Consider the following 18,280-nt stretch of genomic DNA (forward strand, 5'->3'; position numbering starts at 1 on the left):
TATATATATATATATATATATATATATATATATATAAAGATACATGCTACTTTAAGGGATTACATGGGACAGGTAGGTTTTATTAAAACCAAAAAAAAGAAGTTTGACCCTGAAATACATTCCATTAGTTGGCAGACAACTTATAGCAATATTGGGTGTGTGTGACAAGTAAATTAAAGTTATACTCATAACTGCATTGCGAGGACTTATCAGCCGCACACTACCCATATAGGATGAGTGAGTTTTGTTAGGTGGGGTGACACAAGGACACATCACCGTGACAAAGGACGAGAGGGGGAGCACACACAACGATACACAACTTCAGCAGGGAAACAAGTACCATGTCTTCATTTACAAAAAAAAAAAAACAACCACAGGAAATATCTGGTTTTGTGTTGTACTTGACTTTCTGGAATGCTATTAGATTGCGCTACGCACCTTATTCCTGAGGGCTCTGAAGTAAAAACAATTATGGGTGCGACTTCCTGTGCGACACTGGTTGTAGCATTGACAACCCCAAAAAGTTGAGTCTGTTGCTTAAAGTGCAGAGGTTGATCTAACATGAAGGGCTTGGCTGGGTTTGTTTTAAGTTAAATAAGACGGCGTGCAACCTCTCAATAAAACACAAGCAACTTTATTACCGTGTAGGTACTGTTGCGCCTCAGAGATTTTGAAAATGCTCACTGCCTTACCATCTGAAGTGATAGCGTTAAACAAAGAAGCTAAACATTTTTGTCATCCTCCTACCCCACCACATTAGTTGGACGCGGCATTGAAATGTTTTGTCTTATAAACGGCGACGACTAGCGTTCCCACATAGTTTAAGCATATGTTTGAGTTTCTTTATTAATATTTTCTTTAACACCCCTAATCTCAAATGCAAAAGCATAAACCCACCAAACGTCCAAAATGCCGCAAAGTCCCAGACATATCCAGAGAAATTCCTCTAAAGAGAGGCAAACCAAAGTGGCGACATGAGAGGGGAAAAAAAAAAGCTGTGTGTGCTGGCCAAGCAAAACCTTCATTTCCTGAACATCCTATCGCGGTTTCTCCACCATCACACAGGCAGACCACAGAGCAACCCTGCCCTGACACACAAAGAAAGTGGTCTGCGTGCACCACCATCTGCATATCATCTCAGGACATTGTTTTGTAATGCTAGTCAAATCTAAGCCTCTTTCAGTAAAATACACAAAGTGCCATCCTCTCTATTGAGGAACTATGCAAACTCATGCAAAAGTTCTCTCTCGCTGTGCAGTCAGTGCTATTCAAAGCAATCAATGAATGCTGTTGATAAGGAAATGCAAAGTGGGTCACCTTTAACACCGTGGCTCCTTGTGTAAACAGTACAGGGAGCTGCTTGGGACTGTGCTAATCACTCTCTAAACAGCGCCAGGTGCTGTCACCACAGACAAACTGTCACCAACACTCTCCTGAACACAGCTGCCGTCTCACCCTCAGACGCTCACCACACTGCTGGCTAGCGCAAGGCCACAAACTGCACAAAAGGCCCCTGAAAACACGTTGACACGGTTAAAGGCATGATTACCGAGGCAAGTCTTCAATGACTTTAAAATGGCACGTCATGAGCGGGAAATGCTTCAACACTGAGCCAGCTTTTCAGACATCATCTCATTGTGTGTCCAACTGTCAGACATTTTATTAGTCTGTCACAAGGGAGGATAAGTTACTAAACTCCATTATTATTCATTGTGTCAATCAGTGCACTTAAATGCACGAAATATCTAACGAGTGAAACGAGACAAATGCATTTAAACCGGTGTCATTGTCATGGGGGGCATTCGCGGGCATGTCCTCCAAATTAGTTCATTTACACTCCTACCCGCCTTCCCAAAATTTTATTACATGTTTCATTTTTTTTTTACTTCCTTAACAGCTAGCTCTCTCTCTCTCTCGATCTCGCTCTCTCGCTCCCGCACTCCCTCCCTCCCCCTCTGGTTCCGCGGACCTCCCGCTGGTGATACAGCGATGGAGCAGGATCAAAACCCAGGTGTAGCTGAACGGTTCAAGATCGCCACTGTTACATAAACTTCAATCTGATGGCAAAACCCAAGTGAGCTAACCGCTTTCTAACATGACCTGACATTTGACGCCTCGAAGGCATTGTGCGATTATTCATTTTTCACTGTGAGAAACCTGTCGTCAGACCACAGGAGCACAATGCTTCATAAAATATGAGGCCCACTTTTATCAGGTAACAAAAAAAAGTGGGCCCAAGTATTGAAATAATCCATGCTGACTGAGTATCACCACAACCAGAAAAGACAAGGAATATCTCATTTGTGCAATCAATAAAATACAAGTTTTACAGAGCTGCAATGTTACTACCAACCAGCTTGGTAACATCTGCTCGGAAGACACTAATCGGATGATGACTCCTTAAAGCTAAACTCTGAAAGGAGCGCCATTGCCGCCAATTATCGTAAAGGCACATAAAGATTAGCCAAAGATCGAAACAAATGGAAAATGCAACTTCACGAACAAGGCAAGAACAAATTATATGAGTAAACAAATGAGTGTGGATGTAAACATATTGAATGAAAGGATGTTCATGTCTTTACAAGAACAAGAGGTTTCATTTTGCGGTATAAAGTGCACGTTAGTATTGAAGAAGAGACCGCAAAGAGAATTTGAGAAATCATTCAGAATGTAATTTTCACGACCACAAACGGGTCTCTGTGAGTACTACTACCCTTTTGTGACATCAAATAGCTTTTTTATGTCTACCAGGGTCACCATAAAGACATTCTCTGACAAATGACAAAAAAAAACATTCCTATATATCCCATGTGTCCACAATATCTTAATCTGGATCAAGATAAGGATAATCCCTGATTAGTACAATTTTTTTGCGCTTTGTATGTGTTCTAATGCAAAAGTGTCACAGGTGGATGCTAATCATAGACAAAAATAAAGTACATATCTGAAGGTGGAATACTTGAAGCAAGGAATGAATGACATGAATGTCATGCGGTGTGAGAGAAAGCACAACTGGACATTCCACATGACTGTTTTGAAAACCTAAGCGATACTTGTCCAGAAATGTTGTTCGTAAATTGATTTGTTCGAGAAAAATGGTGTTACTGAACAGAGATTCCACTGAATATGTAATTTGATATATGAAAAATAGTGCATTACATTGAGCGATTTAAAGTCAATGCAAGGGAAGCAACATCAGGATGTATGTGCATGTTTCAGTGGCAACTTCAACCCTGAAAAAAAGTAACTTGTTTCTTTATCAAAAGAGTCTAACGGCTGATCAAAAGATACAGCATCCACTGAAACACTATTGTATGTTTTATGATGTCATCGCACACAAACATAAAAAACAAATAAATCAAATGATCGGAACGTTAAAAACGTACAAATTGTATATTTGTAAGTCACGGTACTACTACACAAGCGAGGTGTGTCCGAAAAATTGCAGGACTGGTGTCGTAAAAGATATATTTCCAATACAAACTACAAATTTCAAGGTTTCCCCCTCCAAGTAATCATCTTGCAGTCTAACAACTTCACCACCCTTCCCCACCAAACTTGGATGCACTCCTGGGAAATTTGGGGGATCTTTCACTTCTCCGTCATCACTCCCATCTTGATGATGCCCAAGGTTTTAAAACAGGGCGCCTTAAGGACACCAGCAACGCTCAGCCAGGAACTGTTGAATGCTCAGCCATTGAGAGCAGGCACGTTGTCACGGTGAACCATCCACAAGTGGTCCTGCCACAATCCACGCTTCTTCTCACACAATGAGCGCTGCTTGATGGTCTGACCCATATTAAACGGGAAATTTCGTACTTTGGGTTTGAAAGACAAGTTTTGTGACGCCAGTCTTGGAATATTTCTGGCACACCTTATATACTCAGTTTCATGAATTAAAAATGTTGCACAGTAGGACGTTTAAAGTCACTAACAAGTGAAGCAACAGCACTGCATTCGTGCCTTCTTCAGTGGCCAACTGCACTTAGGGGCATAAAAAAGGCGTGTGTGCGTTTGTGTGTGAGAGAAGGCGATGAGTGGCATGTGCGCGATTCGAGAAGCAGCTGTTGAGCGTGCCCGCGCCTCAAGTGAAGTGAAGGCGCGCGCGTGGGAAGTGATTCAACACGGTCCACCTGCCGCGCGCACACTGTCGTGCACATATAAAACACACGTCAACAAACAGGGTCACATCCTTGACTCGAGGGCACCAAATGGCCCCCGCAGCATGCGTCAACAGACGCAAGACCAAACGAGTTACGAGTCTTGGCGTTAGCGAGTGTTGAAGCGAAAAAAAAAAGAAAAGCTACTGTACATTAATTCACATAAGGGTCAGTAGAGCAAGCCTCGAGGTTGTTTTGCATGATTAATCAAAAGAGCGCTATAGAAACTTGTAAGTTAATTGAGGTGCGTGTGCTTTATCCGACAGGCTTATCTGCTTCTAAAAGACAATAGTCTGGAAACATTAAGGACAAATATACCACGAGAGCTAAACGCTTCAACCGCTACTACTGTACCTTAGCTTTTGCTTCCCCTTCCGCACTTCTGCCCGAACAACGGCTGAAGGCGGCGAATAGATAGCCGCCGTTTGCTCGATGTCCATGGGGCTTCATTCAACCCCTCGTCGTATACTCGCCAAACACAAACAACCCCCAGCTCCCTCCCCCGCCCCGCCGAAAAAAAAGCTTCCAAACGCCACAAGGTTTAAACTCACCGCAAACAGCGAGAGAGGGCGAATTCCTGGCTTAATAAATTAGTAACTCCCTGCCGTCATTGGCGGATGGACCGCGGATACATCCATCTGTCGAGTACTCCGACTTTTGCCGTCACGCAGGAAGCTCCGGCGCGGAGCTCAGAGGAGAAGAGAAGAGAAGGTGGCCGGCTGCAGCGAGCCGGGGGCAGGGAGGTGGGGCTTCCTCTCAGGCGGGGGCCGGACAGACAGACAGACACGCCGGAGGGGGTGGGGGCATAAGCACCTGCTCCCCCCCCTCTGCCACGCCTCCAGTGCCCGACTGAACCCGCTTTTCGCCGCCCTCACAACCTCCACCTCGACCCACTAATGAAGTAAGAAAGTAACGACCATCCTCTACTCAACCACTGTCAATCGAGTCACTCAGCCAAAATCCAATTTACTTTGTAGTTCAGTGAAAGATAAAGCGGATAGACCATCAACAATATATATATATATATATATATATATATATATATATATATATATATATATATATATAAAATAATAAATAAATAAAATTACACACTAATAAGCATAAGCTAAGAATTTGTAAATACTGAAGTCATTTATAAAGCATGTTTCAGACATGAATAATCATTTGCATATAGTTTGTAAACACCTTATTATAATGACATAATTCAAAGTGTTTTCACATTTCATTTGTCATTTGGGTAAATGGTATTGACACAACAAAGAAAATGCAGACATTCAGATCACATTAAAAACCGCAAAATCATTCACGTATCAGGTGGTATTTTGCAAATTAATGAGGGGTAACACTTTAAAATAAGATATTTTCTAACTATAAGTAAATGATAATTCAGGTCAGAAACATGCTTGATAAATGATGACATCAGTATTTACAAATGCTTATCATTGCGTATTTATTACAAAGTGTTTATGTGTGTTTGGCCGTTTTTTAAAGGATCCCGCAAAATCTCATTTAATCTTGTGGCGCTCTCACAACATCTATGAGGGCACTAAAAATAACTGGAATGCCTCAGGAATACATAAGACAAGAATTAAAATGGAAATTACATTTTTATTTGAAGTAAGCACAGGTGCAAGGAAATTGACCCTTTTGTTTTATTAATTAATTACATTGCATAATGAATTATGTTGCACATGACTATTCAATGAACTGATAGAAAGAAGAACTGGTAATTCAATGATTGTCCACAAGGGGACAGCCACTGACCAAGAGCACACAGTGAAGCCTCAGACGACAAGATTCATAAAATCTACCAACACCTCACTGGTTCATCAATGGTTTTACAGTGGATTAGATTGCACCGGCTTCACAGATTGAAGAATCAAAGCCACTCTTGTAAGCGGTAAAAACGGACTGCTTTTCTAAAGCCAAGGATGGATAGTTGGATTAGATAGGCAATGGTGGAGGAGGAGGAAGGATGAAGCATTACTAATCGCATTGGATTAATTACGTATATAGTGTGGGACTCCTGCAACAACTTGCATGAAGCAGAGCAAAGACACACCACTCACAGGTGGAAAAAGTGGGGGAAAAAAGTCCCTGGAAAAGTAGAAGTACTAATTCATCGCTTTAGGTGAAAGGAAAAAAAGGCAAACTAAAATTGTAAAAATGAATGCTGATGACTGTCAATATATTACCTGTTTTCATAACATGGCAAAAAAAAATCTAAACTTTTCCAAGTACAAAATAGTTTCCCTCTTTTATTAACTTTCATAGCGGTCATACTGAGAAGAATGAAAAACTAGCAAATGTTTCCTGGGTCATGTCTCTTCATGTCGCATTTGTCCCTTTGATTTCCCAATAAATTGGACAAGACAATGAAAATCTGAACCACAGTAAGACTTTACCTCGCTTATTAATGACATGACAACATCCGCAGAGGTTGAAACAAGCCTATTTTGGCAAAGTAAAGAGTACAAAGTATAAATATTTTCAAATAGCGAGTAGCAATTAAAAGCCATAATAAAATCTTTAATATTAAGCACATACACCTGCGAAGTACATACGTTGCTACTTGCCACCACTGATCCTACCTAATATTCGTGCTTTAGATGTCATGACCTGACTCGACAATGTGTGTATGGATGCACTTGTGCGGTGTGAGGTAATGACTGTGTGTCTTGTCTTTCATTCGGGTGCTCGTGTGTCCCTCACCTCTATTTGACCTGCCTGCCAGTGAGAGGGAGCAGGTACGATGCGGCACAGAGACCTCTGCCTCTCATCTGCCTCGCGTGTCTGTGCACACGCTACCGTTTGGACTCCTTTTCACTCACTGACAGAGTTGCCGTCTGTTCATTTAGTCACATGGGCTTGCGTTAAAATGTCTTTTATTGAATTTACTTAATTTTACACGCCTTTTTTTCCCTCTCCATTTACCTCCGATGAGCTTTTAGAATTTAGTCAATTTTATTAATTAGTCGTTTCTGTTGCGACTCATTTCTACTCTCTTGCAACACTCAAACATCTCTGACAAAAGTATACTTTGTAAAAGTATTATTTAAAATTTGATTAGATTTTGCTGGTGTCCCTATTTTGTTGGCCATCTCTGTCCATCTTTGCCGACTATCTACCCTCCTTTATATGCCGCAAACATGATTACCTTCTATCCACGCTGCTAACATTTCTCTGTATCTCTGCAGCCTTTACCCCACCGCCCCGACACCCCTACCTCTCTCTCCCCCAGCAGCAGACCTGGCCTAAGGCATCGTTTGCTTAATTTAATAAAGGGGCTTAAGCTTTTGAGAGGCTTTTGAAGGATCTGACTGCTGTTACATTCATTACAATCTATCAGCCACTGGAGACAGAGACGGCATGGCTGTTGCAAGAGCCAATGGAGGCTGCAAAAATTGTGCTAATTAGTACATTTATGCCCATTTGACCTTATGGAATATATGGCAGAAACACACACACACACACACGCACACACTCTCTCTCTCTCTCTCTCAGATGCCTCCTTTAGCTCCTTGAACTCCTTCTCCCACCTCCATTATGTGGATGTCAAGTGGCACCTCTTTGAGCATACACCATGGAGAGACGGACTCAAAAAGGAAACACTGTAGTGTGATTTAAAAAAATAAATAAATTACACTCACTGCCACTCACCACCTGTGGATGTCGAGTGTGCATGGGCCCTCGTCAAGCTACTGTGCTACAGCCAAATTAGAAAAAAGGATTTTTACGGGACACTCCACTGGGTGAGATCTACACAATCTTATGACATCAATACAAAAAGTGTTTTAAAAAAAAAAGCATAATAATAAGTGATATTCATTTAAAGGTGAAGTCAACCCAAAATTTTCCTACCAAGAATATGTTCTATGCAGGCCCACTAGTCAAAACATGGCATTCTGATTAATATAGTGTTTGCGGAATATGAGTAAAGCAGTAAAATCCCCCATTTTTTTAGCCATTTCAGGGGGCGGCCATTTTGTCTGAAAATGACATCACAGTTGCTCAGGGCTCAGCCAATGACCAATCATGGCTCAGCTTCCGAAAACATGTGAGCTGTGATTGGTCGTTACCTGAGCCCTGAGCAACTGTGATGTCATTTTTAGTCGACAGAAGTGACAAAATGGCCGCCACATGAGATGCCTAAAAACAGGCAGATTTTGCAGCTTAATTCATATTCTGCAAACGCAATATTAATCAGAATGTCATGTTTAGACCAGTGAAGGCGCATAGAAGATATTGTTTTTTTAGATTGGCCTCCCCTTTAACAGTTTATAATATTGTGGTTGTATTTTGCAGTACTGTAGAACTGCACTGTGTCATACTGAAAGATATTTTTAATATTTTGATTGTCTGATTCATTGCAGTTCTACATTATACTAGAACTACAACCATCATAATAAACATTTTAAAATCAATGAAGACATTGTCAAGCTTAACTGTTCTTCTAAATAAAGGCAGAGGTCCTGATACAGCCTGGGACTTTTATGTGCGTATGTAAATGAATATTTGCCTGGTTACGGTTGGGTGACTGGCTCGGCCACTGTGTGTGCTCCACACTCATCCATGGCAGCTAATAGAGGTAATTAACATGCTGATGAGAAGTTGAACCAACAGCGGGGGAGGAGCTAGGCAGAGTGGCAGGTTAAACAAGGAAGTGACTATAGAATCGAAAGCCTTCTATTGTTTATATCCGTGAAGAAGGGCTATCTTTGGGCTCCAATGTGCATGACTTCATAAAGAGGCGAGAATCTGCCTTAAATCTACTTGACATCACTGAAAATATGCTTCTTATCTACCCTCTTCCACCAATGTAAATGCATACAGATGTAGGAACACATGGCGTTAGGTGAAAGAACGAAGCGCAGGGGGAAAAAAAAGGGGGAAGAAAGGGAGAGCTTGAGATGGGATGTGGATAAACGAAAGCAGTCGGGAGAAGATGTATGGATTGAACGTGTTTGGCTGCGTTCCCTCCTGTCTACCCGCGTGTGCACGCAATCGGGGGAGTGTGGTGAGGCCTATTCACAGACATGGTGGTAATAGGCTGGGGGGGAGCCAGGATGCGTCTGAGCCACTGACCTGGCCATTAGCTCTCTCCACTCCGTTAAGCCCTCACATCGATCACCCAGCCGCACATCATCGATCTGGAAAAACAGGCACACGAGCACCGCACACCCGCCGCCTTTCAGTATTGTTCATTGCGTATGCGTGTGAGAGAGAGAAAGAGATAGAAGACAAGAGTACATCCACACGTGCACCGTTTGCTGTATGATGATACCAACATTCTTCATTCCACATACGAAATGGATGAGGAGACTATTTAAAAAGTATGTTGTTGTTGTAGCATTTTCTAATTATTCAAATGTATTCCTGATTCTGGCCTCTCTGCTGTGACAAAATTAACAACGTGCACTCCTCTATTAGCCATGTTGGTGGCGGTTAATTGTTAGCTGTCAGTGTGAATGTTCAGCACTCAGCGGCAGCCTCCTGACCCTCCCGGAGTCTTGCCCGTGCGCACGCAACAGCAATGATCACACACTTAGACATCAGCAGTGCTTGCATATGAGTTGAGACAGTATCGTATATTATTCTCAGTCTGGGTTCAGATGCAGGAAATGAAGGATGAAGCAAACAGAATGAGGGTACAGGTAAAAATGTAGGGAAAGATGATGAGAGATATGGGGAGAAACAGATGGAGAAGTTGATGCACATCAGTCAACACAGCAGATGTGATTGCCTGCTTCTTTTAAAGATGATCTGATTCGCTCAGCTGTTGATGTTATTTTTTGCATATGAACCCCCTTAATAAGCGGTTCTAAATATGTGCACAAAATGTGTAAAGCATACAGGCATTCATAATGAAGAGCGCTGCAAGAATTGAAGAGATGCAACTTTATATATAAAACTTTTTTTTTAAAGCTCACAGTTGACAAATCTCTTTAACAGGCAAAAAAAGAATGCGATAGCCAAACCAATGACCTTTCGAATTATGAATTAACAGAAAATCAAAAGTCTTCCCAGCACACAGTCACAACTTCCAATTGAGCTGATGAGTAGGGTTTATACAAAGCTGAAGAAAAATCGTTTTGAAAAAGAGACCTCCTCGTGTGCCCACTCGGCTAGTCCGTAATCAAAATTACTAGCATGCAACTGTGCACTGCCTCTCTGGTTTGCCACACATTAGATAGTGTGTGCTGGAAATATGCAGTTACCAGACAGAGTGGAAGGAGTGTGTGTTGATGTGCCAGTGTGAGTGCAAGCCCATGCTAATAGGGTAATTGCATTGATTTCCATTTAGCGGCACCCTCTGATGTTATTTACAGCATTTAACCTAATGAACACGGCCTTCCTCTGCTTTTTCAGCTCACTTTTTTGAAGCCCCATGCAACTAAACAATTATCTCCTACCCTATGTCCCCACTCACTTTTTCCCCGCAACGACAAAACCACCTTATACATAATTTGTTCATTAACAGCAGTCAGACGTACACGTCTGTGATTGTTTCTAGTATCACACTCCCTCAAGTTCTATCAGGTCTGTTGGCAGAGACACTGAGCCACTTTGAAGCGGCCATGTTTAGCGAATGAGCCTGAGCTACACGTGCAAGTGCTGGTTGGTTAGTTGAAGGGTGACAAGGGCTTTGTTTAGATGGAACAAGTGTCAACTTTAGTCATTGATTGATAAAAAATATATTTTTATTGCGTAATCTTAATTCACATGTAGCTGCATTTTGTCATACACACCGATTATTATCGCACATAATTTGTAGAGTAGGTAAGCCAGTTTCTGTGAGAACAGAGTCTAATGTGAGAATAGGATTTTAGGGTTGTTGGTGATGACTCTTGATGAAGAATTATCCAGCACTGATATTGGCTGACCACTGAACAGGATGGATGGAAATTTTATTTGTTCTGAAAATATACTATATGTCATATCTACATTTAAACATTTAGATATGATCATCAATGGGTTCAATCCAATTCCCATTAGTAGATCTTTATTTAGATTTTCACTCCTCTGTGCCACATATCAAAACAACAGATTTTAATAGTGAAAGGGAGAGTGGTGCTTATTAGCATGCAGGGGACAGAATGTTGCATTAGTGCTACATTAATGTGGTGGTCACGTCCAGAACACAGACAAATTTCAATCAGGATCATCATCACTCCTCTGTACACATCAAGGACTCTGCCAAGCAATTGCGACTTACTCTACTATTTAAAGAGGTATGTAAACAAGGATGCAAGACAGGTTTGGTTGGGTCATACACGATATGAAAAAAAAATATTGGGACACCTGAAAAATTGCTGATGGCATTGCAGTCAAAGTTGTTCCAAACCAAATTCACCAGAGCATGCTGTGATTCACTAATTGGCGCGTCTCAAAATTTGCGTCCATATATGCTATACATTTGCGAAGTTCATCCTCACATATGATTCATCGCATTTTCATCCAAGGCCTGTGTGGGTGGTATAGAGGCTCGTTATTAACACTATAGTCTACACGTGTGTGCAAGTGTGTGTCACACAGAGTATTAAATGCATCAATGGAACATATGCCATTTGAGTTCATTGGAAGCACAGTACATTCCTTCCTCGCACATTGCAGGATTCTATGCAATTAGATGGCATAAAACTCCACGGGGAGTACAGCGGTGCCTTGAAATACAAGTGACCGGACTGGCAAGTTTTGCAAGATATGAACCATACTCGGCCAATTTATTTTTTATTTTTTATTTTATTTTTGCTTTGACCTGCTAGCAAAAATCAACTCAGCTCACTTCACAACAAGCAGCCATTTGAGACCAAACTTTCCAAAAAGTGAGATTTTAAGCTGTTTGACACCACTCCCTGATAGTTTAATGTGTAACTAAAATAAATCAAAGACAATTACACTTTGTGTTTTTCAAACAACCACCCAACTTTGTTTTAAATTCTGCTAGCTTAATGCAAACCAATAACTAGAAACGCCATAGGCGGGCTAATGCAGCACATCTATGGGATGGTGTTATAACTCAACGGCTATTTGAAACAGCAACAGACAATATAACAATACCCACATATTCTTTATCTTCTGCGAAAAATGACTAAAATGACTGGAGTCTATCCCAGCTGACTACAGGCGGAAGTGGAGTGTACCACTACACCATGAGTGACATAACCGCACTCAGTATGCCTTCCTAAGTGTGTTCATTCTATTTAGCAAGACCGGTTCAAGGTACACGGAAACAAATAAATCACTCCACTCTCTTAACCATGAAAATTCCCAATTTGTTTCCTTGACTGTTATGGGCATGAAAGCTGCATAGGGATACTCTCTCCCAACTGCAGCCATTCATTAAATGTACGCGTGAAACACTAGAAGAATGAGAATGATGCAACGTATTATGATTAACAACTGACAAGAGATGTTATTAACTGTTGTGCTCTAAAAAGAGGTATGAGAACAGTGGTGTGAAATCAATCACTCTGCTTCAATAAGTGAAGGTTCTCATCCGATTAAATTGCCAGCTTAGAGTCCATGCAAGAGAAGCTAAGGTGCTTCTAACCTTGCAGAGTGCACACATTGATGAATACCAGAGAATACCCTGTGCGGTAGTCAGAACAAAATGTTCGGCTTAATAAATTGGAAACAAAAGATAAAATAAATACAAACAGGCTTGCATAGCGCCATCAATCACTTGACACACAACAATTCAACAATCATGGATGCAAGAATGACTCTGGAGTCTTCTTTTTTTTTGTTTCTTCTTCCCGACTTCAATGAGGCAGAGCTGCCGACAATAGTTTATGCACCTATATGGCATAGACATGATGCTTGAAATCCTGGCTGATGAGGCATTTAGAATACTTCAGAGTAGCTGGTTTTGACATTGGAAATCTAAAGTCGCATGTAAATCTGGGGTGACTAAGTATCGCATGAAGAGAAGGAGCACATGTGGACTGGTCTAGAGTGAAAACACGCAAACAGAGAAGCAGACATTTGAAGGAAGAAGCGATCAAGAGAAAAATGACAGGACGAGGCCTGTGCATTCCATCCTCCCTGTTAGCTTCCCTTTGCTTCTAACTGCCAATTCATCCCTCCTTTTATAGATTTGTCAGCCTGCCCCTGAAACATTTTCTTTGGACAACTGAGGCATGATACATTAGGTGTTTGGTAACACTCTTTACATTCCAAAGCAACATAAGCTATGGCTATGAACATTAGAAACACATTCCCAAGCCAAGAACACACTTCTCACTCCTCCGACACACTTTGCCTGCATGCAGATGGTGCATGTTCAAAGCCAGCAGGCCAGCAACTGTGCATGTCAATAATGTGTGTGTGTGTGTGCGTGCGTTCTTATCGGTGGCATGTGTGAATAGATACGTGTGTGTAGCTGTGTATGTGCACGCTCAAGGTCTCACCTGGGGGCGACGTGAAAATTAACACAAGCAAATTTTACTGCCTTCATTTTAATTTTGCTGGTAACAAGACCATCTGCTAACCATCCTGCTCTGCACGGGAAGCAGATTAAAAAAAAAGAAAAAACGAAATGTAAGGCTGTGCAGCAATTACTGCCATCTACCTCTCATTGTGCAACGCCGCAACACTCTCTGCTACACAGTGAGGGGCAGAGATAACACCTCAAGGCTATGGTGCGGCTGCCAGCCTTGAAAGCGCTCTGTATCCCCCCTATCTTGCCCTCAGTGGTGCTCATTATGAAAGAAGGGAGCCGGATCAGAGGAGTACAGGGCAGCCCACAGACTTGCATCCGAAGTCAAGGCTAACACAGGAGCACCGTAGCTGCTCTTTACACTTTCACCTACACGACACAGTTCTGGAGAGCAGCCAAATGCCTTTTTGTCTTTCCATAACCAACTAACCAAACGATTTAATTATGGATTGCTGTTTTATTAATGTCCTAGGTCCTGGATGCTTGACATTTTCATTTAGGGCTGAGTACCCCTTAATATGTCACATTTTAAAATGTCTGCTGCCCCTGTAAAATGCAGAATATCGATGCCAAATAAAAGTGCATGAAATATAGATAACATAATATAAAAGTAAGCCGAGTTGTAAATGGTAAATGAGTGCAGGGGATAATGTTCCACTCAAGAGCTGTACGTGCCATTTACAGATTGAATTAAAAAGTGGTGATAAATGCGCGACTTACACAAAATTTTAAAAGTACAGGCGCGCCTTGTCTTATGAGTTTAGTTTGTTCCTTGACCACATTTGGTACTCATTACATTATGTCCTCAAAACGTTGAAATGAAAGGAAATGTCATAAATATGTTCCAGCTATTGTGCTCCTTCTGGTGTGTGCATTTTGGCCACCGGGGGCAGCATGATGCAGTCACGCAGAGGCAAATGAAGAAGAGTTTCACTACTAAACGACTTGCAGTAATATTAGTATAAAGAATATAGGCCTTAGTCTATGGCATGGGTCACCAACTCCTGTCCTCGAGGGCCCTTATCCTGCATGTTAAATGTATCACTCCTCCAACGCACCCGATTCAAATAATCAGCCCATCAGCAAGTTCTGCAGAAGCCTGATAATGATCATGATCATTTGGATCAGGTTGTTGGAGGAGGGAGACATGTAAAACGTGCAGGAAAAGGGCCCTCGAGGACCGCAGTTGGTGACCCATGGTCTATGGCATTTTGCGCCGTATATTAGCATGAAGATAACGGACGTTCCAAGTTCTGTGGTCGTTTCAAATAAACATTTTGTAATTTTTTCTTTTTTTTTTAAATAATTACTTTTTGCAGCATTTTCTTGGGAAGAATATTTCACTAACTGCAAAACTGCTGCTTATTATTAAGCGAGTTAAATTTGCTGCCACCACGTAAAGCCCATATCTTGTCAAAGAAAAAAAAAAATATTGGCCTAGGAACAAATCGCATCTTGAAAACCATGTCACTCATAAGTCAAGGTATCGCTATAGTTATTGAGTTGTCAGTAACATAAACGCAGATGTAGACTCATTCCCTACGCTTTATGCCTGGTAATGGATTACAACCTCGTACTTAGAACACCAATCAATTATGTATGAAAGCACATCTACGAAATGCAAAATGTATTTGTAACAATACACAAACAATGTTTTTATGTAGGCGTGTTTCTCCTACATGTTTTATGCGTGTGTTTGAGCTCCAGTGTGTTGTTACAAATTCTGTCTGACAGCTACCTAACGAGGCCACAAGCTTTTGGCTCCTGCATCTGCTCGCGCTGTGTCGAGCAGCCAACAACTTAACGCACAGATCAGAAAACGCAAAAGTGTATGTGGAAAAACATCCGCAGTACGTGAACACAAATGGAATTTAGTATGAGTGTGGATAGTCAAAGCTTTCAAATGTTTGTTTGCAAAAACTAGAAGAATGAATGAATACTTTCAACTAATTAGTGCAGGGGTGGGCAAACTTTTTGATTGTCGGGCCATAATGGGTTCTAAAATTTGGCAGAGGAGCCGGACCAGAAGCAGATGGATGGAATGTTTTGATAACCTCACCTCATCGGAGAAAAATAATAAATTTAATTTTAAATGAAATTGAAAAAAAGCATTACAACAATATATATTTTTTTGCAAAAACACAGCATTTGGAAAATAAAACATTAACAGGGTTTATTCATTTAATCCCTTTCAAGTTCGGCGGGCCGGATTAAAACGTTTAACGGGCCGCATGGGGCCCCTGGGCCGTAGTTTGCCCACGCTGGAATTAGTGGCTAGTTAACAACAAAACAGTTGGGCCCAATTAGAAGGTGTGCTGCATGGAGGGGTGGATTTTAATACAACTCTGCTTTGGAAGGCTGATTATTTTCTCTATTTCTCTAAATACATGACTGGCGTGACCAGGTGGCTCGATTTGGACAAACAGGGTACGTGTGTGTTTGATGGGTGTGCATGCATCACTGCTGGGAGATGAGTGAACTCATCCATACCTGTGTGCATGCATGTGTAGAGCGTACACGGTTGTCTGATACAATTACATTCCTCATTAGTATAGTGCAGTTCATCTTTGGGGACTGTTCCCAGAAGACACTCTGCATCACTGTTGTGTCTCACTTCCCCACTCGTTCGCCTACCCCTCCTTTTCTTGGGCTGAATCTCGCCCCGTCGACAGGTGCACGCTCCAGTGGCAGCCAAAATGCCAACCAGGACTCCCTATGCCCACCTCTGCATTGCCAGGGTACCCCTAACAGGCTTCAGCTGGCCAGCCCTCCCCAAATGTGCTCCTGCCTTCCACCAATCAACCACTCCGTCACTCATCACCCGGTTTTCCTCCTCCTGGCTTCATCCTTCAATGCTATCACTTTAATTCAGCACAAAACACATCCACTTTCTTGTGAGCTTCATTCTCAATCCTCTGACCTTCAACTGCTGCTTTCCGTCGTCTGAAGTGTCCGCCAGTCCCGTTCTTAAACCTCCCTTGACATGATGCAGAGAGAGTGGAGCAGACATTCACGTAGCCAGGAGCCAGGCCACATCAATCAGCAACCAGAGTGCAGCACGACTACATGTCAGATCAATGCATCATCCTTCAACTGGTTGTACAACGGGATTTATAGTAGACCACGCTGCGTGTGGTGTGTGGGGGCATGTTTTTTTCCCCACAAGCTCTTGTCTCCAGGCTCAAAGCAGTAGTCCCGTGCGTGAGGAGAAAAAGTGTGTACTGATGGAACCTTGTCAGACCGTTCAGTCATAAGTCCCCCTGCAGGGGCGTGAAAACTGCTAATCAAGCCTGACACTAAGTGGTAAAAAAAGAAAATGTAATTTCACCTTTGACCTGGTATGTCGCCAAAGAGCTCCGCCATTTCACAAGGGATGTCATACCTATGTGATGATATTCGGGGAAAAATTATCACACACTTAATTTAGCTTGAGTAGATTTTGACTTTCTTTTTTGACATTTTTCCCAGTAAACTGTGACTCGGCATGATCACAGACATAAAACTAATCAGCTGAGCAAGTATTAAATTAGTGCAGTGATTCTCAAAGTGTGGTACGCGAAAGAATCACTGCATTTCAATTTTATTTATTTTTTTTTACAAAAATAAAATACTGTTAAAACATGAAATATAGTCAGACATATTAGATTGAATATAAAACGATGCCAATGAAATAAATGGTGATGCAAGTTATAGTACATTTAAAGTTCATTTGGATTAAACTTTTAGGTAAAATACATTGCATCTTTAAAAAAAAATGTTTTCAAACATTTAGGTCGAATTTTTAAGTGCAATATCATCAAATCATTATAACTGAACCATATAAGTACACTTTTTCTATGTTCCTGTATTGTAATACAGTTTTAATGTTGAAACGGAGCCAAATGTTTCACTGGAATATAATAAACAATTTTTAGGAATAAAACTTAATTTTTGTATTTTTAACGATGGTCATAATGGAGGTTGCTGGGGAGCTAATTATTTGTGGAGGTGGCGTATTGAGTAGCAAGTTTGAGAAGTACTGACTTAGTACGGATGTTTAATCATTTCTGTATGCAACCAAACCATTTGGAACCCTGGGTTGGAGCGTACTTTCAAATTCTTATAATAATCTAATTATTTATTTTAGTCCTCCTGTTTCTTCTATTAAACATTCACAATCGCCAACATTCGATACTTTGACGTGTGAATAGCTCTGAAAACAACGCACACAAACCAACCCAATATACTGTGCCTTTGCATTCACGTTGTCAAAACAAACGCATACAATAAATTAAAGCACATACAGCTCATCGAATTCAGCGTTATGAGCAGGAGAGGAGAAAAAACCTCAAAACATCAGACCCCATTGGCCTTTTCTGCTAAAAAACAGCCCTCTCAACTTACACAAAGACAAACACTTTGAGATGAGATTTATACACCACTATGACTCCGGTGCTATTTGTTTAGTGGTCACGGGAGGGCTTCAACACAAAGAATGATGGATCTGTAATCCTGTGCTGTCTTCGCATTACTCCTCCTCCTCCTCCTGAGGAAGTCATCTGACTGACTCTGAGCCATCTATTCAGGCCACAGCCATCATCTATCATCCATCACAGCTCCTCGCCTCACACATATAAACGGTACAAGGACCCTTTTTTTAACACAGTGTTTTGAGGCCATCACTGATCACATGGCA

The 18,280-nt window shown here is 41.5% G+C and overlaps 1 protein-coding gene across 1 annotated transcript in view; it reads right to left on the reverse strand.

Moving 5' to 3' along the window:
• The window catches only part of gse1b (Gse1 coiled-coil protein b), a 148,647-nt gene that overhangs the window by 29,204 nt on the left and 101,163 nt on the right, over positions 1 to 18,280 (reverse strand). The gene's annotated exons all lie outside the window — the stretch shown is intronic.

Source organism: Idiotropiscis lumnitzeri, chromosome 5, assembly GCF_059441095.1.
Source record: "Idiotropiscis lumnitzeri isolate Australia: NSW breed Sydney's pygmy pipehorse chromosome 5, RoL_Ilum_1.0, whole genome shotgun sequence".
NCBI lineage: Eukaryota > Metazoa > Chordata > Actinopteri > Syngnathiformes > Syngnathidae > Idiotropiscis > Idiotropiscis lumnitzeri.